The sequence below is a fragment of the Periplaneta americana genome, chromosome 4 (genome assembly GCF_040183065.1).
Source record: "Periplaneta americana isolate PAMFEO1 chromosome 4, P.americana_PAMFEO1_priV1, whole genome shotgun sequence".
NCBI lineage: Eukaryota > Metazoa > Arthropoda > Insecta > Blattodea > Blattidae > Periplaneta > Periplaneta americana.
In genome coordinates this window covers 26,322,110-26,347,785 of record NC_091120.1, presented here as the reverse complement: position 1 = coordinate 26,347,785, position 25,676 = coordinate 26,322,110, and the positions used below count along the sequence as shown (strand labels likewise).

At 36.4% G+C, this 25,676-nt stretch overlaps 1 protein-coding gene across 2 annotated transcripts in view; it reads right to left on the bottom strand.

The window, feature by feature from the left end:
- Positions 1-25,676, bottom strand: part of LOC138697635 (protein bric-a-brac 2-like) — a 519,146-nt gene that overhangs the window by 205,995 nt on the left and 287,475 nt on the right. For both annotated transcript variants that reach the window (XM_069823054.1, XM_069823055.1), the window contains one exon: positions 2,267-2,302. The gene's annotated coding sequence lies outside the window, so the exon portion shown is untranslated. The remainder of the gene's footprint in view (positions 1-2,266; positions 2,303-25,676) is intronic.

Genomic DNA, 25,676 nt, shown 5'->3' with positions numbered 1-25,676 from the left:
TACCGGTATAATAAAAAAACTGGAGATCTAGAACCTATTTTTCAGAGTTCAGACTTTGAATTGGTCTTTCCAACCTATTTCAAAAGATGTGTAGTAATGAATAATATAGAAATTGAATGGAGAAATGTGAGAATCACTTATAATTACATTTCTGATAAAATAAAAACTGCTAATTAATGAAATGTGGTGAGAAATAGAAAAGTGAAAGGTTTTTTTAAATCTTTTTAAACTAGCTGAACTTGAACTAGTAATGTCTCGTTCCAATACAGAGGCAGAGGGAATTTGTCACAAAAAGAAACAGTCTTGGAGATGAATCTCTCATTCTTTTTTTAATTGGGTTATTTTACGACGCTGTATCAACATCTTGGGTTATTTAGCGTCTGAATGAAATGAAGGTGATAATGCCGGTGAAATGAGTCCGGGGTCCAACACCGAAAGTTACCCAGCATTTGCTCGCATTGGGTTGAGGGAAAACCCCGGAAAAAAACCTCAACCTGGTAACTTGCCCATTTCGGGATTCGAACCCGGGCCACCTGGTTTCGCGGCCAGACGCGCTGACCGTTACTCCACAGGTGTGGACGAATCTCTCAATGCAACATATGTTGTCAGGAGTACATTACAAACTATAGATGAGGAGACGAGACTGGCATGTGAGCTGTACGAGAGAGGAAAGAATGAGCTATCAGAGAGTTTGTTTCATGATATTATTATTATTATTATTATTATTATTATTATTATTATTATTATTATTATTATTATTATTATTATTATTATTATTATTATTATTGCAGCAGTATCTTTTTTTTATCTTTTGGACTTAAAAGTTCACAGTTATGAAAGTCAAATAATGTGCTTGATGTAGGAGAAAATGTGAGAATTAAATATTTTATATGGGAAAAAAATGGGATGTCTTTGTGCGAACTATCACTGAAAAAGGTTGCCAACACTGGTTTATTGTAGTCTAAAGCAGTAGCGGCTGGTGGTCAAATTAATGACTGAGCTACAATCTCTGTATCGGCCTACTATATGCACTTCTATGTATTTATCTTAATTTGAGATTCGTCTAATGACGAAATATGAAGTTCATACGACGTTCCTTCGTACTGCAGAACTTGTCATTTACCCTGGTGTTATACCCCTCCATCTTGGTCATCACACTCTTTTCAATTGGCAGTATTGCAAGAGCAGTGAGACGATCCTGGGACATAGTGTTCCTTAAAAACGTTTTTATGCGTTTCAAACAAGAAAAACATCTTTCTGGCTCAGCAGTGGTCATTGGTGTTGTAACCAAAATATTTAACAACTTCGGTACTACACGGAATGGATCCTGTAAATTGCTGGAGACTATGTATTGTAACAATTGAACAGCTCCATCTATATTTTGGAAGTCGGGTCTTCCGTATAGAACTCCAAATTGTGTCTGTAACATACTTTTGTTCAGTGTAGTATAGACTAGCTTTTGACAGCAACTTCAACAGGTAGATGGCAGCAGTAGTCGGACACTTGAATTACCAAATACATTGTAAATAGTTCCGAGTTCTTCCACAAACAAGCATTCTTTCGTTACGCTTTACTTTTACAATCTCCAAGCTGTGTCGTGCTGAAGCTGACTAAGCACTTTCCCGCGTAAAAATAGCCAATCAGAGCAGTGATTTCAGCTTCGCACATGCGCATTAATTGTCTACATTCTCATGTAGAGTTTTAAGTAGCACAACGAACCCCTGAGGCACCAAAGAGCGAAGACTAAACACACTATAACGCGTCATGAACATAACCACGGGAAATTGCCAAATGACAGATCAAATACTATGGTATTACAAATACACTACTTGAGCAAAAATTATCATTGTGCTGTAGCACTGTAGCACATAAGGACGGGCCGCCCCTGATCTAAAGCAAAGATATATCCCATGCCCTGCACAGGAAGGACTTCATCAAGGTAACAAAGCTACCGAAATTGATCTACAAAGAGCACTGTAACTGATATAGACTTATACGCAAGGATAACAATAATAACAGCGATATTACAGTAATGCCATCTCACATTTAACGAAAGAATATTTTGAATGCCTGAATTTAACCTGAAGTCGAAACTTTAATAGTCACACAACGTATATACCGGAAGATGATATCGCAGTTATATAATATCAGTTGAGACCAATCACAACGAAGCTGTTCACCTCTCACACGAACAAGTGCTAACGTACAATTAATTATAATTACAAATAATTCAGACATTATGATAGTATTTCTCTTTTGTACTTACATTTTCGGCTAAGAACTGGAAACAGTCATTTTCAACCTGTAATGAAAGATAAGTATCAATGAAAGTTACCAACACAATTCCTTCTTTATTCTTAAGAAAAATATATTGATCAGAAGAAAGGACTTAAAGATAATGCAATAACTTTGTGCTTTTGTTAAACATTACATTTTCTTTGAAGCAAAGTGTATTTATAAACACAATGAAACGTACATTATACATCATGCATAGCCTATATTTAATGTACTATCGAAAGCGAGCTCTTAAGAGAGGAACATTATACATACATAAAATACGGTAATATATATCTCACTATCACCAATCTCATCGACGCTATTTTTCTGCTATATTAAAAAAATGTTTTTACGGTTTAAAAAATTATATATATATATATATATATATTTTTTTTTTTTTCAAAATTCAAAATGGTGGAAGTTTATGTGCAGTGATGAAGCGTTTCCCTTATAATTTTATTCATAAACTTGTTAACTTTTTCATGTTCTCTCTCTTTTATTTTATTGCTGAAACTCATGTTTACAATATCATGCTCTTTCAACTTGTACATTCCTGAATAAATAATATTTCTTTTTAATTTTGTGTTAGAAGAAAATACTGATATTTGATCATTTTTAAAAATGAATTTATATTTTATCAGACAATCTATAATACGTAGAGAAGTGATCTTGCATCATATTATAGATATGACATGCATCAATACACAAAAAATTTCACCACATTATTTTGGATAGTTTTTGAGTTATGTGGGAAACGGTTCATCATTGCACAGTGAATTGAATTTTGAAAAAAAAAAAAAAAATGTAAATAATTTTTTTAAATCGTAAAAATATTTTTTTCATATAGCAAAAGGACAGTGTTTTACACATACTAATTTTCATTATTGTACAAGAATGGAGGAAAAAAATGTTGAATATTTCGAAAACTTTACTGCTGTAAGCTGTACCTAACCCTTAAATAACCAACTAAGAAAACTGTAAGTTCCACATAACTCTGGTTACTTCTATGAATGTCCTATACTTTTTCAAGATATACTATGGTTCCACTACATCAAAAATAAAAAGGATAGGTTTGAAACTTCATAGGCCAGCGTTTCTCAAACTATGGTCCGCGGACCACCTGTGGTCCTCGAGGTCTGCCCTTGTGTTCCTTCAAACAAGATAGAATAAAAAATAAAATTCAAACGAACTGCGTATCGCAGTATAGCTTAAAATCTCAGACTTTGGAAATGACACATGGCAATCGAATTTCACTTTTTCTCTCAGTACTGACATTTAAAAGATAACCTTCTTAGCATTTCACTCCAATCATACTGACTTAAACAATCACTGTCTACATTATTATTTCCTTCCTTTAGACATGCATCCTGATAGTGCTGTATTTTCAAAATTGTCTCATAATAATCTCTTTCTATTATCTAACATTATTTGAAATACATTAACATCCTATGTATTTTAGCCTAATTCTGCTACATAGTTTGTATTTCAGTGTCTAATTAATAGTTCATAGTATTTTGTTGTTTAATTCGTAAATAACTCTTGTATACATGTAGCTCTTATATACATTAAATTGTTGAATTCTTTGTAAGTTCATACATATGTATGTATACTTTTTGCTTGTCGAGTGGAAGAGAAGGCCTTACGGCCTTAACTCTGCCAGCTAAAATAAATTATTATTATTATTATTATTATTATTATTTTATGAAATTTATTATCCTACCCGTCCATCGACTTCCCACTCTACTCTCAGCAACAAAAGAGGGATTTAAAGCAATATACACGTAGTGTTTCTCGCCATCTTTTCCCTGCACATCTGGTGCCGCGCCTATAACCCACCCAGGGACCACCCGAATTCATAACAGAGGACCAAAGTACCGATTCTTCATTCAATTTTAAAATGTAAGTATACTGGTATCAAAATATGCTATGAAAATGATAAATTTGCTTTCGAAGGGAAGAAGAGTAAGGTGGTCCGCGGAACTGTTCTGACTTTAAAAAGTGGTCCCCACTTCAAAAAAGTTTGAGAAACGCTGTTATAGGCCATTCAGCATCTCGCGAAAGAACCTCCGCGTCAGGGGAAGAAGAAAGTGGGCTGGGAAGCTTCCCTCCCTCCCTAGTCGTAAGAAGCGAGTTCACTTATCCCTGCTATAAAGTTCTTACTACAGTATTACTATGGCGCACGCAACCATTTTGTTTCACGAGATAACGAATGACCTATACCAGGGATGAAAGAAAAAAAAAGTGATATCTGTTTTTTGTCTGTATACTAAAGTTGATAAAATATATTTATCACACAATATCTGTGGGGTACAGATCTATCCATAAATAACTCAAATTAAGAACTTATTCTGGAGAAACACAGATGGAGAGTTACGAGGTTCACACAGTATCTAATAAATCTATTGCATTTCCGTCACACGTTTAATAGTTACAATTTGTAGTTAATTAACCTACATACGCAGTACATCGAAAAACACTTCGAACACACGTGCTAAATTGTTGTCAGTTCATCATACTTCCCTCTGCACAATTATTTTCCTACAGAAATTGAAAATGTTGAATGTGGGACGTGTCTAGAAGCTTCGTTGGAAACCATGTTCAGTCTCAGCATGACTTCGATTGCATTATGACTGGCAACTAATACAGTTCAAGCAAGATGGGGCAGTGGAGGATAGGATCATTGTGAGCAAGAAGAAGAGGGGGAGGGGGGAGGAGGGAGAATGAAGAGGACGGACAGTAATGATAGGAAGATGCAGTGGCGTACACAGGATTTTGTTAATGGGGAATTACTATTAAAATTGTTTACAATTTACATTACCGGTATTTTAAATTTTAGAGAGATAATTTGTATAAACAAAAGCCGCCCTAAATAAAGGTCCGATAGATCGGCCTACTAATCAATTCATAAAGAATAATAAGTAAGCAAAACAATTTTGTGACACTTGGAAAGAAAAAGAAAAAACATTAAGATAAGAAAACGTAGGAAATCACTTACAATAAAAATTTTGTTGGGTAAAAATGATTACTAATTATAGCTAAGGATGATTTTAACACGTAAGATCCTATGGCATCAATCGTTGCATCAGAAATTTTGTATTGTTTAAGTTGATTTAAAGTTTCACGTGGGATCGTGCCACGGGCACCGAACATGAGCCCAAAAACTGACCAATGTGTGATGTGGTATTGTGCTCGAAGATGCTGACAACAAGGCTCATATGTGACTTGTTTTTCACGACACACCTCTTGTGGCTGTTGCTCATGCATCTCGAAACGGATTGTGGGATCAAGAATGACACCCTTATCCTTCTGCCGATCAATTACGATGATATCAGCCCGTCTAGTAGAGCCACCAGAAGAGACGCAACCAACCTCCTCATAAACCTCATAGGAAGCATTCTGACGGATTGAAGCTGCGATGAGAGAACGAACCGTATTATGTCTGTTGATTCGGAGCAATTCTCCATGATGGCAGAAATCCAAGACGTGAGGAAGCGTTTCTTGCTCGTCGCATCTTCTGCAACGGGTTGAGTCTAGAGTTCTACCAGGGAGAGTACGTACAGGTATTGTATTAAGTTCATCTTAATGGCTTGCGTCCAATGACTGATCGAAAGTCCCTTTTTGGTTGAGATCCACGAATTACCTTTCTTCCAGTGAGAATAGAAAACAACTCCCAAACCTTTACTTTTCAATTTGCTCCATTGATGTTACAGTATATTTATTAATATTATCTTCATGAATATCCTTATGAAATCTTTGTATTTTCACAGCCATCAAATTTTTAACAAATTTTAACTTCCGTTTAATTTTGTATAGGTAATAAAAAATGCTTGTGTCATTATTAAACTTACATAATAATAATAATAATAATAATAATAATTATTATTATTATTATTATTATTATACAAGGTGATTCACGACAGGGTCGACCTGGTTGGCAAGTTGGTATAGCGCTGGCCTTCTATGCCCAAGGTTGCGGGTTCGATCCCGGGCCAGGTCGATAGCATTTAAGTGTGCTTAAATGCGACAGGCTCATGTCAGTAGATTTACTGTCCGGCATGTAAAAGAACTCCTGCGGGACAAAATTCCGGCACATCCGGCGACGCTGATATAACCTCTGCAGTTGCGAGCGTCGTTAAATAAAATATAACATTCACGACAGGTAAAAAATTTAGGATACGATATCTTAGACCATTTTGAGTGAAAAAGTTCATATGAACATAGGTCCGTTTTCGAACGATGCGGAGCTAGATGCATTTTTTTTTGGTAAAACGTCTCGCCCCAATGTGAATCAGACGTTACCATATGATCTGACGTGAGACAAGGTCAAGGTCGCAATGAATGACGTAACATTGGAATCTGCATTGTGAGCGATGTAGATAAGAGAAGAGAAACAAACCGGGTGGTGGGGCATTACAATTACTTATCAGTTCACAGCAGTTCAGTCAGCTACCTACAATACACTAGTTATACAGGTACAGTTATCGGAAATGTTAAGTTGTGTTTTTCAAGATGCCTTATAAATTTTCGACTACAGAATACGCCGATATTGTGTATGTTTATGGTTTGTGCGATGGAAGTAACTTGCGTGCCGTCGCTGAGTATGAACGACGCTTTCCGAACATAAGGGTACCATATCGAAGAGTATTTACTGTCTATGGGGTTGGATGAAAGACTTGGTATAGCAAAGGAACAGGGAAACGAGAGAAGCGCTAATCGACCGTATTTTGGATTCGGCATAAAGAACAGCCACGTGCAACTCTCCCGAGCGATGAGCGCGATTCACGCCCGAGCGCAACAGTGCATTGAAGCAGAAGAAGGTACCTTTCAAAATGTGCGAAAACATCGACTCCGACATCCAAAATATTAGGTATGTATGCATACGTGAATATAAACTTTAAATTTGTCCGTTATCTGTCTCTAAATGCGAATTAGTATAATGGAATCTCAGAAGTTTTTGTGAAATCAAAGAGCCATATCTCCGTAACCGTTCGAAAACGGACCTAAAGTATATATTCATATGAACTTTTTGATTCTGAATAACTTCAGAATTCACATCCCAAATTTTTTACCTTTCCTCGTGAATCTCCCTGTATATAGACCTATGTAGTCAACAGTTATTTGTATATAAGAGATGAGACACTTCACTTTACATAACAGAAAAATATACGGAAAAAATCAAATGCATTGAAATAAATTTAACTAAACACAATAATGGAACATGGAACTTAGCAAGGATGAAGAATGAAATTGGAACGATGAATACAATGAAGGAGGGGTAGGAGCACTATGCCTTATCGATGGCTGAGAACCACACAGTTCTAAATCTAACTTTTTATAAGAAAGAAATCTGTGATTCACTGTTTTCTTGTCTGCATAAATGAATCGAAGAAAGTTGTAAATATTCCTCTACATAAGGTTGCTATGAAGCTATTCCAAATTGTTTCATGAAGCCTTGAATGTCAGGAGCTTAAAATAGCTCTCCTGAAAAAAAAAAAAAAAGTAAAATGGACTTGGAACAGTCTGGTTCTGGGCCATCGTTATGTCAATGTAGATTTTGTTACTCTGACAGTGGAAAATTAGAGGGAAAACGATTATAGATAAAAAAAAACTCAAATCTAAATATGTCATTTTTTTTTTAGTTCAAAGGGCAGGTTCTTACCCATAACCCCCCTCCTTGCATACGTCCCTGGGATTATGTATAATAAAATTAACTAGATTATTTATTCAATGAATTTATTGCTGAAACTAATTTAAATGAGAACAACGGATAGACAAATCAGAACAAGGGAAGACGAAGGATAACAAGGGGAAGGAGAACGAGAGAAAGATAAAGGATAACAAGGGAAATAAAAAGAGAAAGCCCAGAGAACAAGGCAGGTGTTTGTATTTTTATGTGACAGAAAAGCGTAGCTCTACGTAAAAGCTAGAAGTCATCGTATTATGGAATATAATTAGAAAATTATCGAAGCTATGAAAGAAATGACTACAATGACGACACACTGAATAAAATGGCAACGTTTTCATATAAGGATATCTGAGGACAATAACGGCAACATTAACAATACTGTGACAGAAGAAACGAAGTTGAAATTTTATAAAAAGACGGTTACAATATTATTCCACAGTTCACAACTTGGATACCGAATAACAACATACCGGCACAACAAATGCCGTGCGAAGAATTTCTGCGCTCACTTTGTTGAATGTTATATAAAGAAAGAAGAAACCAAATACCGTACTATAATAATACTGGACAGCTACTGTACTCCAATCAGGAGAAGGTCTCAGGGGAATGAGACGCAGCGGGGTAATGCTGTGAATGAATGTTGATGTCATAAAATATCATAGGGTCACACACGTGGGTACACGCATCTCCATTGGCTAACTCTCAAAGCACAAACGATAACACTGATACACATATTTATACTACCCTAGTTACAAAATTAGATCAGGGTTAATCTCCTGGCCTTTTAATCCCTCCATACACAAAATAATATATGCAGGAGAATGCATGTTTTTTAAACTGACGTTATAACGGTAATATTATCTATCTACTTCGCTCCAATAGATGACGCAATAGTAAGCACATTCCTTTCTCGGTTAATCTCCTGGTTGGAGAACAACAGCAGTTTCACGTGCGAATGACGATGGTGCTGCTACATACCTGCCGGGATGGAGATACTCGCGAAACAAGCTGTAATCAACTGCAATGTATATTGTTGCTGGGCTAGTTAATTTGTTAACAGTTTTATGAATTAGTACTAGTGTTAAAATGTCAGGGTGTGTATGTGCTGTTTATAATTGTGACAATTGCAGCATTACAAATTGCTCCAAATCGTACTTTCGATTTCCGACAGTTCATAAAACGTAAGTCAACAACATTCTTTAGTAGGCCTAATTCTTTCGTCTTTGTGTTGATAGAAAAATACAAATTAGTTTTTTTATTTAGACCTAATAAATAAATAGAAATTAAAATGTATTGGATTCTAAGGTTTTATCAAATTAAGTTTTATTGTTGTCCACATGCCTTTACTAACTATTACAAGCATCAGATTACCATCAATTTTATCTTTTCTCAGCAATGCGTATATAAAACATTACTGTAAATTCATTCCTAATATCAAATTGATTTTGTCTCGGTAAACCAAAGAAAAAATATGTAACAATTAATTACGGAAAGTAATATGAAGTATGCAATATTTCTCATAATATGCAGCTTTGATATAAGATAATAATTTTACATTAAATATTATTCAACATTTCTTAAGTGTTTCATATATAATTCCATATTAGTAACTCACGTTTTAAACAATAGTCCGAATCTCGCTATGTTAATATTTGTATATGTGGACGTAATTCCATCCCTCTGCGCTAGATGTCAGGTCCGCGATTTTTCGCACTCACGCCAATGCTGCTAGTATACAGCTGTCGGGTATTATTATACTGCGTGTTCATTTCAAAGTGTGTCATGACGTCACTGTTGTGAGTCAGCGATTTGAAGCGAGTTTCAGCTTTTATGTCAGAGAAGTTGCCTATTATTCAAGGCGTTCAATCTGAACTTGAGAACGTGTACGGTATAACATGAATGTCGTGGCAACAGATGGCGGTCTGTAAAGTCTGTGTGCTACCATAACCTCTTTCGAACTGTGTTTTGCGCGGGCAAGTCGTACGCAGGGTATTTGTCATCATCGATTGCGTACGGCAACATTCCACAACATAAATCAAATGCTCCGTGCCATGTTGACCGTCGAAGTTAATGTCAACAAATACGTAAGTAATCGTCTTAACCCTCTCCCCATATCCCGACAGTAAGAAAAGAAAAACTCACTTCAGTACGTGATTCCAAACAGTTCATATTCTTGCCACTACTGGCGTTACCGTACGTAGCGGTAAGTAATCTTCAGAATGAACGCCGTACTTGCTAGGCAACTTCTCTCGCATTTAGGTAATACGCCTCTGCGGAAGTGTAGGAAGATTGAATTCTCTAGGCTCATCGGACAGCCACATGACGACATACAGCGAGCCATGACACATTTTGAACTGAACACCCAGTAGTAAGGTATTCGAAGAAACTACAAATCCTGACATTAGGCAAGACTTCAAAATATTTACAATACAGATAAAACAAACAGTATGGAAATTTGCAAAGATCACTAACGAGATATAAAAGACAGACGTAGAGGGAGATGGTTTAATATTGGGAACAGGTTCAATAACGTAATCCACGGAGTAGATGATGAGATACAAGCTAATCTGCGAGTGTGTGTGTAGAGCAGGAGAAGCCTGTGCTAGTACTTACAGCCCTTCCTAGAAATACAAATTCCCCGTACTCTAATTCACTATTCTGCTGCTATATATACTATAACTACACATATAGAAGAAAAATACTCGTGACCTACTTATGGATAAAAACTGTTGCGACGACAATAGAAATTAACTGTGCAATGCTACAGAAGTAATAACATACACATTTCCTCCCCATAATCATACATTGTACCAAACAACTCTGTTCATATACACAAGAACGAACAGAATTATATCTAAGAAGAATTTATATAACATACAGTATAACACAAAGAGTAGACGGTATTACCTAGTGATTTCACATGCTTAAAAAGTAGCAATAACAACATGGGAAAGAAATCAGGCAATGGCAAATAAACCTGTAACACTAAATTACGGCAGGTCTTTATTATAATTAAGGGTAATGCATTTATATCATCATCATCATCATCATCATCATCATCATCGCTAGGATTTTGATGACCTATAAATCATGAAAAAATTTCTTAAAATAATACATTTATGGCCTAAAAATCTTTCAAAAATGCCCTTATAAATGCCCTAAAATTGATCTTACATAATTGGCTTAGTAGGAAAGAGGTTTTGTACTACTTAATATTTAGACTAGCAATTAAATTAAATTCTAGTACCAACATTTAAGTTTATTTAATTTTACATAATATCTTTTTCTAAGTGGTACACTTTCATTATTTTACGTGATGTAGCTTCCATGTAGTCCACCACAAGGCCACCCTTACCCGGAATTAGTAGGTATAGATGAGTCTATATTGAAGGGGTGGTTGGAGTGTACTACGTTAAAATGGCAATATTTGTGTAGAAAACCGATTAAAATATTATACAAAATAATGAGTATTAGCCACCGGCGTAGCTTGGTTGGTTAAGGCGCTTGCCTGCCGATCCGAAGTTGCACTCGGGTGCGGGTTCAATTCCCGCATGAGCCGATTATCTGGTTGGGTTTTTTCCGAGTTTTTTCCCAACCGTAAGACAAATGTCAGGTAATCTATGGCGAATTCTCGACCTCATCTCGCCAAATATATCGCAATCACCAATTCCATCGACGCTAAATAACCTCGTAGTTGATACAGCGTCGTTAAATAACCAAGTAAAAAAATAATGGGGATTTATGGCCAAAATTAAATGAAAATGCCTAAAAAATGTCCGAAAAAAAAAAGATGCTCTTATGAGTTGAAACAGACAAAACATACAAAATATATATACCCTAAGAAATATGTCTTAAAACACTCAGTTTATCACATAATATATAAATACTAAAGCAGCTATGTTTCTGGCTTACAGTACTAGAAAAAAGATGCAATTTCATCAAAATCCTAGCCCTAATCATCATCATCATCATCATCATCATCCTGTCATGTACTAGTCCCAAAAGAACTGTTTCGGCCTCAAAAAGTGATTTTCTTGCCATCTTTTCATAGGTCCACCAAGTGACCGTTTCCCATTTGGACGAACTTCATTATTGCCTTAGGGATCCTGAATGAAACCATTCTTGAGACGTGTTCCTTCCAGTTTAACTGATATCTGGAGATATAGTCCAGTATTGATGACACATTAACTTCTTGAAGAATATCTTCATTTTTCTTTCGATCCCATTTAGTGTAGCCAGCTGTTCGGCGCATGAATCTCATCTCGCAAGGTGTTAGTCTGCTTTCATATTTAGTCCTTATAGTCCACGCTTCACTCCCATAACATAAGACTGAAAAATTTAAATAGTGAAAACAAAGATAATGCCACATTGGCCGCATCTCCCGGGACCACAGTCGCCGGTTCAATTAGTCCCAAAGGTGTTCAATGGGATTGAGATCAGGACACTGTGCAGGCCAGTCCAACCGGTGAACATTATTGTCTGCATACCACTGCATAGTAGGCGCCGAAACATGGGGCCAACTTCCATTGTCCAACTGAGTACCATGTTCCAAGAGGAATGGCGACGCATTCCAGTGGATATCCTACACAAACTAGTGGAGAGCATGCCTGACAGGGTGGCTGCTGTTATAACAACAAGAGGTAGTACCACGAGGTTCTCAAGGGACAAAAACAGTATCCAACTGCTTTTTGGTAGATAGTGTACAAGAATGCGCCACAACACGGGTTACCAGCTGCTAAGACTCCCATGAAATGCTTACAGTGTACTACATTATCACAGATTTCATAAAAGTAAAATATTATAAGCACCCAATACACAGGGATTTTACTACACACCTTCCAACAGAAAAAATATCTATAGATTTCCAGTTCAGCTTGAAGGATCTGATTTATAGAGAGAGGGTTCACAAAGATCACCTTATTATCACTTTTCAATATGACATGGCGCGTTTTATTCTTAATGCTGCCAAAATCTTAGCATTATCCACATTTCCCCGTTACTCAAATTACCCCTCTTTACTCTAATGATAAATAAATTATTTCCGATTATGATTATTATGCAGCTATTTGCTGTTTTATGTCTTTGTATCTGTGAGGAGTGCATTTATCAGTGCATAGTCTCTGAAAGGCAACACTATAATGAAATAATACTCGGTGATTTCATCGTTGTACTCGTGCATTCCTTTTCATTACGTTAAATGCAAGGAACCCATTTCGGATGCTTTATGATCTAGGACGAACTGAACCTTCCCATTGAGGGACAAAAAGGGCATAAACCTTGTAATAGTAAAGGAGGCGGTAATGTGTTTTCCATCAGTTCGATTCCGCTTCTCTGTGGCTCCCACAAAGTTATGTCGCATTAGCGTTTTCATTGCTGAACTCGTTTTGATCATATTTAATAAGCAGAACACTTCTATACAAGAGCCAAGTAATAATTTTAGTGAAGTTTTAAGAAATTAAACAAGAATTTTACGTCCTAACTATAGTACATTTATCCCGAGAAATGTTAATAAAAGATACCGTGTTTGTTCATCTTCCTTCGAAAGTTAGGCTGTTGCCTGTTCCGGTAACCATTCCTGTTTTTTTACCATTCAGTACTTGTTTTTCTCTATTTTTATGAATGTCTATCGTAGACTTAGGCAATCGCTCAGATGATATTCTATCTACATTTTCATGGCAAAACATTAAGGAATAATTATTATAGATCAATATTTAAGACGTAATACGCACAAAAAGTATCTATTCGAGATTATATAACTCTATGATGCTTTGCTCTTTATCCCCATCCACTATACCAGTCACGTCAATTGATGCCCACAGAAGCAAGCGCGCGCTTTAGAGCCCAGGAGAGCCTGAGCGCTTTAAAGCGGAAAGGAAAGAGACAGACGAAAGAGGTGATATATGCCGCTTGGTCGAGCTATATTCAGGGATGGCCAGCACTGATTCAATAGAGAAAGGGAAGAGAACTTATTAAAACTGTATCCATGTTAATTTTTAGATTTGCCTGAGAAGTATAAGTGCATTATAAGAATGTAAGTTTTAATTTTAATGCTCATTTTTCACAAGTTTGATTTTTTTATTCAAAAGAAATATTTTTCAAACTTTTTTTTTTATAGAAAAGTGACATTTTAAGATATAGGCCCATGTATTTAGTAGCTTTACAGAATGTTTTCGTAAATCTAATATACTGTAAATACGTATTACTAAAGATAATGTAATGAAAATTTTGAAAATATTCGCATGGAAATTGTTTGTAGGGAAATGAATTAACAAAGCAACTACTGTTACATCATAAGCAAAAGATACGTGCCCATGTGTTGTAAGAATGTCACCTCTATAGCTTCAGCACATTTCGAGAAAATAATTTAATATTCTGATGATAGGAAGTTGCTCACAAATATCACCTTAAAAGCATAATGCGATAAGAGTTTTGTTATGTAATATTAGTTACACTTAAAACAGATACAGTACCTAGGTAACTTTGCTTTGTACTGTAATATTGTTTTGATTAGTTTATTGATTACTTTTGTAAGGCTAAAGATACCATCAATATAAATTCCAACTTATCATGTCATACTCAATCTCTTTCTTTGGAATATCACTTTCTTTATGAATGATGTGTTTCATCCACTTAATACAGTATAATATTATACTACTATGGAATTTAAGTGAATATTCCTTCTTAACTCTCTATTATGTTATTAAGATTTAAAACACAAGTGCAATATTAAGAAATCAGTGTTAGTACTTTTGTTTTACAGACAATATAGATAATATTAAACAGAAAGAAGCCATATAAAAATAACGACATAAAATTTCACGTTCCGTTTGAAGTTTGTGCACCACTGTTTTCTTAATCCAACAGGATGCTTATTCATATACACAACCCTTCCTCTCTCCATACTTAGCGCTTGCTGCCCGCGCACGACGCCAAGGTCAGAAAAATGCGCTTGCTTTGACATCACTATACTATACTGAGATTAGTGTCTTGCCTTAGTCCATTCTGTACTGCAGTGTGGTATAATAGGGTAGGGGAAGCATCAGATTATAACGCCTTTAAATTTGCTTAAGAAACAATTTATTAAAATCTGCTAAAACTCTTAGACATCCAGAACCTAAAGTACATAGCATAAAAATATATATTGTAATATATTAATGAACTAATGTACCAAACAGGAATAACTTCAATTTACTTGCTTGTAACTATCGTAACATGCGTGCGGACTTAGAGCCAAGGAGTATCACAAATATAAGACACAGACATAATGCCAATTTTAGTCCAAGATCATACAGGGTGATTCACGGGGATTTACCGTCACTTAAGGAGCTTATTTCCGAAGACATTCTGAGCAAAATATTTCATATAAACATTTGTCCTAATCTCAATATTTTCAGAATTACTGGCTAAGAAAAAACTTCTTACTGAAGGATGTACTGGAAGGAATGGTGAACGGGAGAAAAATTGGAGACAGAAGAAGATATCAGATGATAGACAATTTTCAAATACATTGATCGTATGCGGAGACCAAGAGGAAGACAGAAACTAGGAAAGATTGGAGGATGATGGGTTTGCAGTGAAAGATCTGCCCTTGGGCAGAACGCTAGGAATGAATTAATTTCGTCAGTAGGTATTTTCGATACCTCCTCGAAAAATCGAAAGAGGAGAATTGGGAGGACAAATTTAAAAGGTAAGCAAACGCGTCCTACAAGGGGTTGGGGCCTGTACGAAACTACATATGTGAGCTCCAAGCCTGTTGGCCACTAGTCTCACTCCGCGTTACGCTGCTCCACTGAAGGAGCTCTAGAAAATTTTGAAGGGGAAAACCGAAAATGGACGTAACCTCTTAGGCACCACATACGCGAGGGAGACGGAAATGTGATCAAGTGATCACGGGACGGGAGGAGGAGGAGATGGATTATGTAAATCTGCACATTGAAATGAACTGTGTCATTTCGCAGTGCAGGAGGAGTAGAGAAGACTCTGTCGTCTATTGTTCGATGACAAGGCTGGTGAGGACTGCCAGGAGAGACGCCGTGAATTCTGAATCTGCAATTTGGAAGGTTCCCTGTCCTTTCTCATTGTTACTACATGAGTGACCTTGCACATGTATTTAGTAATTTTATAAACTCTGAACTAGGGCATTAAGTCGTTTGTTAGAAAAGAAAAAGGAGGATTTTATGGGGAAGGGCATATAGGTCCGTGGCCTATTTCTTTTAGGGCTCATCCCGACATTTGTCTTAACGCCTTAGGAAAACCACGGAAATACCTTAGGCAGGATGAGTTGTCTCAATATAAGAGACTAGCCAATTTGGCTTTTAAGTAATAGGTCGATTGATTTATGATAGATGTAATTATTAATTAATTTACAATAAGGGGTCATGGGGATGTGAATGCAGGTCCGTGGCCCATTTCTTTTAGGGCTCATCCCGACATTTGTCTTAACGCCTTAGGAAAACCACGGAAAAACCTTAGGCAGGATGAGCTGTCTCAATTTCAGAGACTAGCCAGCTGGCTCTTAGGTTGAATGACTCTATGAATCGATGGATATTTACTAGCCCATTGGCTCTACGATAGTTCCATCGATCAACAAATGTAGATATTGTTAGGGAGGGATTTTGTTTAGTCCAGTTAAGACAAGGTAATTTCAAAGCGGTTGCACTATCCAAGGAGTCTCATGGAGTTGAGTCGTGACTACCAAAACATGGGAGTAACGCCAGCCTCCCTGTCCTCCTGTCTCTAGAGCATAGCTAATGGACCTGTCTGGTGTCTACGCCGTAACCTAGGATCATACTGGCCGAAGCCAGATATGAGCGGGTTGGGGTTAGAACGAGCTTCCGCATACAGGTTCCTAGCCAGTCGAGCAATGAACTCGTCTATATTTCCTTTTTGGACATTTTCTCTAGTTCAAAACCTGACTGCTGCATTCATTTTATTGTATTATCATTTTGTCGTCAACATTTAAGTTGGAATCCACGTCATTTTACGTTAGATAAATCTACGACTAGAGCACCCAGATTTACTTTCTCCCCAGAAGAAGCCACATTAACGATTTTATCGCCAAACCTATGTCCTCGGAAGGGACTGAATCCGTGAATTTCGGATCTAACGAGCACCATAGCAACAACACTACAATAGTATTGTTATAATATTACGCTACTGATTTTTATGATCAGTTTTTTTTATGCTCGACCATGCCGAAATGTAGTAATTATATACCTGGTAGCAGACCTTTAATGTATGTCATTAAAGTACACCTCATTAAAGGTCAGGTCTTTCAGCCAATGACGACTCAAGTTACAACTGTTCAGCCAATGACAGGTCAGCTTTCTACCGTTATAAAACCGCAAGTATCGATTATTCTCGGATATGCAATCGAAAGAGAATTAGCGAAAAGTCACGGAGGCTGGAAATCCAATACTGTCGCAGAAGGTTATGTTCTGTTACTATAATAATTAGCGTTAATTGTAAATAATATTCAAATAAATTCAATTTGTCATCTCGTTTTTCAATGTCTAATTTAATTTTAATGTTATCTCTGTAGGTTCTTATGGCCTAGCAAGGTCAATGTGAACATCTGTTCCTCGGAAAAAATCAATACTTTCGCGTCTGCGCATATCTCACAACATACGGGAGATTGGCCAAGGTCAGATACAAAGAAAATTAATAATATCAAGTTAGAAATATGGTCGAGCATAAAAAGTCGTATGAAACTCGCCTATAATGGTAATTAAGAAGCTCGTATGAAAATTATGAAACTCGCTTGCGCTCGTTTCATAAATATCCATACTTGCTTCTTAATTACCTTCATTATAGGCTCGTTGCATAATGTACTATTTTCGTTTTGTCAGTAACTCATTTTTTCAGACTCCCCTTCCAGTTTGAATAAAAAAATAACGCACTATACTAGTTGGCACAGTTCCTCAGTAACAGCATCAGGTCCAAAAGACAATGGGCGGAGAGGAAATAGGGGTAAGGTGAAGAGCAATTGCAGTTTGGAGTGTAAACGAGGTGTTATAAAGCGAGGTGACTGCGATGAACTAGAACGAGGAAAGCGAGTCGATGCACGCTGGGCTCCATTCTACTCCTTTGACAATATTTCGCACAAAGATAAACAGAGCGAAACATTTTGCTGAATGAAAGAACATATTATTTCACCATCCTTTGATAACCACGCATACGCGTTTATCCAGAACGGGATACTGCCATCTGTTGAACTGGGGTGGATGGAAAACGTAAGAAAAATTTCAAAATTCGACATTCTAGTCGTGTGTATTCCGAACAGACACTTTTTAACTTAAAATGTTGATATATGCATAAAAATTACAGCAGTAATTTTATGTAACTTTTATAGCCTTCCAATCCCGATGTCGGACTGTGACACACAAAGGGAAACTAAGAGGTGGAACTTAAACTGAGGATTCAATCCGGCATCGGAACTGCAATCCGGTGTAGCTTAGTGGATAAAGCGTCAGCACGTAGAGCTGAAAACCCGGGTTCGAGTGCCGGTGCCGGAGAGAATTTTTCTCAGTTCCACCCATCCTTCACCATATGGCAGCGTTGTCAGACACAGCCTAAACGGAGCGGAGCGCTCCACTATAACTCGATGCGTGCTCCGGTGCTTCCACAGACATAAGCAAGTTCACGCTCCGACTGGACGTCTCTAGCACCACAACCGGTTTCGGATCTTACAACTCTGACACTACTGCTATATGGTAACGCAGAATTACTGCACGGGAATATCATACGTACTTCGGTACATCACAATAATACGATATGTTTGCCTTGCTTTGCCTCATACCTCCACAACTTTTGAGAGAGACTTGTAACTACGTAACACTGGATATTCTTCAGGAAGTATTTGCATATAGTGATGAGGAAGAAAATTATCAAAGTTAAAAGAAGAAAGATGTGTGTATAAAACTCAGCAAATACAAAAATGATCTTGTGTACGCCATTTTTATAACTGAATGTAATATAAAAGTATCGCAAAACGTATCACCACGTTTACCCACACTCTTCCACACCAAGACGCCAAGAAAGAAGAATCCGGAAGAAAGTGCAAAATCTCATGAGAAGTTTGAAAATGGCGTGAAGTTCCACCAAAACTAGTCACTACTACCGTAATAGTTTCATTATTTAACACAGTGGAGTTATAAAAGTTGTTTATTTAACACGTTTAACATCAATAGTATTGGTGTGTTATTAGTTTTTATCTCTGCCACTTATTCTGACTGCTTTGTGCAATGAGAAGTCCATTTTTCCTGTTTTTATAAGTAAGTAACTTAGAGGTCATCAATACATGGAGTCCACACCTGTGGAGTAACGGTCAGCGCGTCTGGCAGTGAAACCAGGTGGCTCGGGTTCGAATCCCGGTCGGGGCCAGTTATCCGGTTGAGGTTTTTTCCGGGGTTTTCCCTCAATCCAATACGAACAAATGCTGGGTAACTTTCGGTGTTGGACCCCGGACTCATTTCACCGGCATTATCACCTTCATATCATTCAGACGCTAAATAACATAGATGTTGATACAGCGTCGTGAAATAACCCAATAAAATAAAAAAAATAAATACATAACACAATATTTGGTTATTTCATTCTCTTACAGTCCTACACCTACATTATTTCTCTCGAAATAATTATTTAAAGGTGCAAATTAATATAAGTAATCAGTTTTATTGGGGAGAAATGTTTAAGTCAGTAGTTGTTATGGGTTTTACCTTAAAAATTATCCAATCTCAAATTACTTGTCAAATTAATTATTATGTGTATAACTAAAATAATCCTACTATTTGGTGTGCTTTAATTTTTGTAAAAAAATATTCACTGATTTGCAGTAAGAGTGCGAAGTTCGATTTTCGTTTATGACTTAACCCCGTTTACAAAAACACTATCGAAATTTTCTCAAGTCTTGGCTACAGTTTTCTTTAAAACTGATCGCTTTTACAAATGAATCATGGTTTATTCGCTTAACCATAAACTGTAAAAATGTAACATGCCATATCTTGTTCATTACATTTCAAATCTGAATTTAAAGAATCGCTTAATAATCTAGAATGTCGAAAATCCAAATCGATCCAGTTCTTAAGCATTCCGGAGTTATAGACTTTTACCGTCTGTAATATCAATCCCGCTTAGACCCTTAAATTTTCGAGGGAGATGACAACGATTTGCATCAACAAGTGCTCACAAGATTTCACATATAGAGGTGATTTTATTTCTTATTTAGCCTCGATGGAATTGGTGATAACGAGAAGACTCCGATATGTTTGCCAATGGACTACTCGACATTCGCGTTACAGTCGGGAAAAACCCTCAGAAAAAAATCTTACCAGGTAATCAGCATAACAGGAATTCGAACCACCCCTAGTTCATGGCAATACTTCTTCTGGATACAATATTTCAACCATATTAGATCGAATTTGTAGCAACAATGTTCCAGCAATATTTAAATAAATTATGCCAATCACGAACATATCCCACTCTGTGATAGGTACAGAAATGGTGCCCATTTTCACATAAAATTCTATTCTCTGCGTTACTTAATGGTCATGTTCCACATCAAAATGCAATATAGCCTATGTCATATAAACGACTTACAAACGTTTAATTTAGTATTGATTGATAAATTTTATGTCTGATATTTTATGCAAAGAAAAATAACAAGCGCAAGGTTAACTACCTTACGCATTAAAAACGCCATATTACCTACCCCAGCAACTAGTTACAAGTTATAATAATAATCCAAATAATGTACCGATCACAGGCTATCAAAAACTATATTTAAAACTACAAGTAACATTAGATTATGGACATATCTTATTCTTTGGTATAACTACACCGATTTCACATTTTTAGTTCCTTGATATTACTTTTATTACCCTTTATTTACATCAGGACGGTTTATTGTAGTGAACTAATAATACCCCATTTTATTACATGGCTCCTGGTGTTTTATTTTCTAGTCAGCGCTGTCCGATAACCTCGTTTGAAATCGCCATGTTTCATATTATGCAGTTTAGTTTTTATTTTACATTCCTACAGTATAGGATATCTTAAACGCTGTTACAACGGACATTTGTAAAAGTACATTAATTTTATTACGAGTACGGTTGCGTTCGAATGTCGACAATTTCCTTCTTGATTTCCCTTTAGACTATTTGGGCTATTCCATATGAAATCGATCAGTAAAAAGCCTCACATTTGTTTAATACTCTAATTTTTTCCCCTATTTATACAAGGTGCTGAGGACAGTGCATTTTCTAAAATATACTATCGAAAGTCAAACGGTTTTAGTATTTATTTATTTAACCTGTTAGAGATAAGGCCGTCAGGCCTTCTCTGCCCCTCTACCAGGGGATTACAACTATAATAAGAACAATAAAATTACAATTAACATTAAATTTACAATTACAATTACAATAAAAATTAAAGTACGACAAGATTACCTGATTAATGAAAGCTAGACATTTTATCATAGAAGTTAAGAACAAAGAATATTTTTGTATTTACTGAATTACAATTAAACCTACAATATCAAAAATCTATAGTAATGAAATTACCGGATATTGAACTATTTTGTGATAGATTAAGAGAACTATTTACAAGAAACCATGTCTGGACGAGTCTCAATTAATGGCCAAGTGCCTAGTAAGTTTGCGTTTGAATTCAATTTTATTTCGACAGTCCCTGATGCTAGCAGGTAACGAATTCCAGAGTCTTGGAAGGCTATTGTGAAAGAGGATGAGTATGAGGAGGTGCGATGGGATGGTATTGTTAGTATTGTTTCATGGCGAGAGCGTGTGTTCAGATTATGGTGGGAAGAAAGGTAAGTGAAGCGAGACGACAGGTACGAAGGAATAGAAGAGTTCAAGATTTCGAAGAGAAGGAGAAGTGAATGTAAATTAATTTTCTTATCTAGTTTAAGCCGACCTATTGTTTCCAGGGATGGGGTAATATGATCATATTTACGAACATTGCTAACAAAACGTACACACTATTGAGCGACAAATTTAGCTTAGACTATTTTATAAAAAACAAGCCTCTTTCAGCGCTCAGAACCATTTACTGCAGAACATTGAACGGAAGCTCATTTTGAAGCTGACATTTGGTAGGTTATGTTAAGAAGTAATGCTTATTTTTTTTTGTATACAGAGAGACAGATAATCTGATTTTACTTACTTTTAGGCTTTTTGACAATTTGTAAAAATGTAAAAAATATTGAGAAAAAATCTTGCATTATTAAGAGGGATTCGGCATTGTTTGCTTAGTGGTATGGCAATACGTTTCGAGGGTATTAAATAAATTATTTTCACACGCCTAGACTTCAACGGCCGAGAGCTAAAGATAAGCGAGCGTTGGACGTCATTTTACTTCTGTGTTTATGAAATTTGTGATAAAGCTAGCCCAGCTATGCGCTACTAGACGAAACATCACGTGTTTGTCTCCTGGGGAATGCTGGGTTTCCAGTGAAAGGCCTACCGTTGGGCAGAACACATATACAGTATATTATATATACAGTGAAACCTCTCATTACGTACACCCCCAAGATACGGACACTACTCATATACGGACAGATTTTTATGTCCCTACTGAAATAATAAGGTAGAAATAATGATAAATTAAACTCTCGTTCACGGACACTCTCAGACACGGATATGGATAGCTGTTTCACAGTCCTTGAGCTTGCTTTACCTCCTGACTGCGGACAGAACTTGGATTTCCATGACCTAATGTGTTACAAAAATGGAAAATTTAGTTTTGAGGACTGTGCAGAAATTCCTTAACATGAAAGAAGACAATAAGGATCTCGTAGGCTACCACTAGCCCAGCTGGCTACCCCTTGTTAGCTGGAAGCGGGTGGATAAACAAAGTCATTAAATTTAACTTGTCTGATGGGTAAAAGGTTTCGCCGATCGAGAAACTGTATTCAACACATGATAGGGTTAGTAGGATTATTCTCTTCACTTCAATCAGCTGTTCTGTTTCGAGAGCCATGGCACCTGAACGTAAAGGTTAAGTTGAAAACTGTAAATTACAGTACTGCATAACTGTAGACCTAGAATAAAATTGCATGGCACAGTACTGTATTTTCCTCTTTCGATCTTATCTACTCTAGTTCAAAGTTGCAAAGAATTTACTGTAGTACAGTAGACTGTATTTAGAATTAAACTAAAGTAATACATTTCATTTAAAGCGTGAAGGGATACATAATGCATATTATAAATTTACTGTTAGGTTGGGGAGCCTCCCTCCCTATAAAGGACACCTCCCAGATGCGGACAGATTGTTACGTCCCTTCGATGTCCGTAAATGAGAGGTTTCACTGTGTGTGTGTGTGTGTGTGTGTGTGTGTGTGTGTGTGTGTGTGTGTGTGTGTGTGTGTATATATATATATATATATATATATATATATATATATATATATATATATATATAAATTTCATGCACTTTGCGAAACTATTTATAATCATAACATTCTATAGTGGGAAATCACAGTAGTAGCAGCTAGCTCATGCTGAAGTGACGTCACTACAGCCACAGTTAATGTTTCAAGAATCAGGCATATTTCTTAATAATTGTACAGTCATTTGGGAGGAGGGGTAAAGGGCTGAAAAAGCACCTAACAGTAGAAAATAGAAATACAGTACTTCAATATACAGGATGATTCAGTGAGTATGTTACAAACTTTTAGGAATGATAGAGGAGACAAATATGAACAACTTTCATATAGGAACCTATGTCTGGAAACGTTCCGTTTGGTAATTAAAAGCCTAGATATATTATTCATTGTAATCAGCTAGAATCGAACTAAAGGCCATTCTTTCGTAGTTTGGTTGCAGACGATGTTTCTGCAAAAGTTGGCGATTTTCATTAACATGGTATAGGCCATTTGGCATCGTAAATGATATTTTGATTCGCTGAAAGAGTAATGGAACGGATAAAAACTCTCTCCGGCGCCGGGATTTGAACCCGGGTTTTCAGCTCTACGTGCTGATGCTTTATCCACTAAGCCACACCGGATACAACCCCGGCGTCGGACAGAATCGCCTCAGATTAAGCTCCAACTCTTGGGTTACTTCTAGTGGCCGCCCTCTGCACTACGTCATAGATGTCTATGAACGTAGGACCGAAGTCTACACATGTGCTGAGGTGCACTCGTTATGAGTGACTAGTTAGCCGGAATCCGACGGAATAAGCGCCGTCTTAAATCACGAAGTGATTTACGCATATCATATATATCTGCATGGAAATATCATATGTACTTCGATACATTAAAATAATAGATATTTTGATTGATTAAACCTTGCAACTTTCCTTGCAACTTACTCTTATGCATTTCATTTATGGAAGAGCAAAACAAAATGGAAGGAAAGTTGCAAGATTGAATCCGTGAAAATATAATTTACGATGCAAACTAACTGAAGAGTTCCCGGGAAAAACGATAAATGTCACAGTTTTCTTAAGGTTGATGTCATTATCTAATTCAATGGATCACTGCGAAATTTAATGTTGTTCTTATGAAAAATGATAAAAAGGAGAATTATCACCACGAATACAGTAATCCTTTCCTTTATTTTCTATAGAAACAGCACTACATCTTGCAGTTATAGACTCAATTAGATCATTATATAATCCTTAACAGAAATGTGACATTCATCGTTTTTCCCGCGAACTCTTCAACTTATACCATGTTTATGAGAAATCACTAAAATTTACAGGAACAAGTCGGCTGCATCCAAACTTCAAAAGGATAGTCTTGAGTTCGATTACAGCTGGTTACACTGACTAACATTTCTACACTTTTAACTACCAAACATAACGTTTTCGGACAGAGGGTCCTTTATGAAAGTTGTTCATAATTGTCTCCTCTATCGTCCCTAAAGGTCTGTAACATAGTCACTGAATCACCCTGTATAATCAATTTTTACAGAAGAAAAACTATTCTCCATCGAACCTAACTTCACACTCTCATTTGTCTTCTACGTAATATAGGCTAAAGCCACGAAGAAATTGGTTGGCTTTGATTTGGACTGGATTTTATTGTTCCGTCTGCTTTCAAATAGAAACACACTAATTATTCATGAAAATTATTATATAGGATCATGTGCATCATTCTTCGATAAATTACTTTGTATATTTTACTGAATGTAAACAAAAACCGACTTCATTTGCTACTTATAATGAGAAAGTAGAAAGGAGCTGTACACAATGCTTGACACAAACTATGGGGGCTTTTCTGTACAAATTGAAGCCAGTAATTAATAATTACATTATTGAACTTTAATGAAAGTCTTAATCGCTTTTGCAAGCAGAAAATAATCTGCACGAAACCTACACGAGCATACAAATGTCCTTGTTATGCGCATAACTGAACAATAAGAGATAATATTGAGACAATATATCATTACGTCCCACACAAACTATTATTAGCAGAGTTGTTTTATCAATTACATACATCTCAACCCATTTGTAATCATGAGATTACAAACCTATAATGCAGTTCGAATAAGAAAGCTGCATGCAGTGCATTTTATATTAACATCGGTATAGCCTAACCTAGTTGCAATCAAGTAACAGCATTTTTAATGGATAAATGTAAGGACGTAATCTCTGCTGCTCACTTTTTCAATCGCAGCAAGACAACAGATGTATGTATTAAACGAAAGCTCAAAATATTACACTCTAGCCATTTATCAATTACATATATATATAT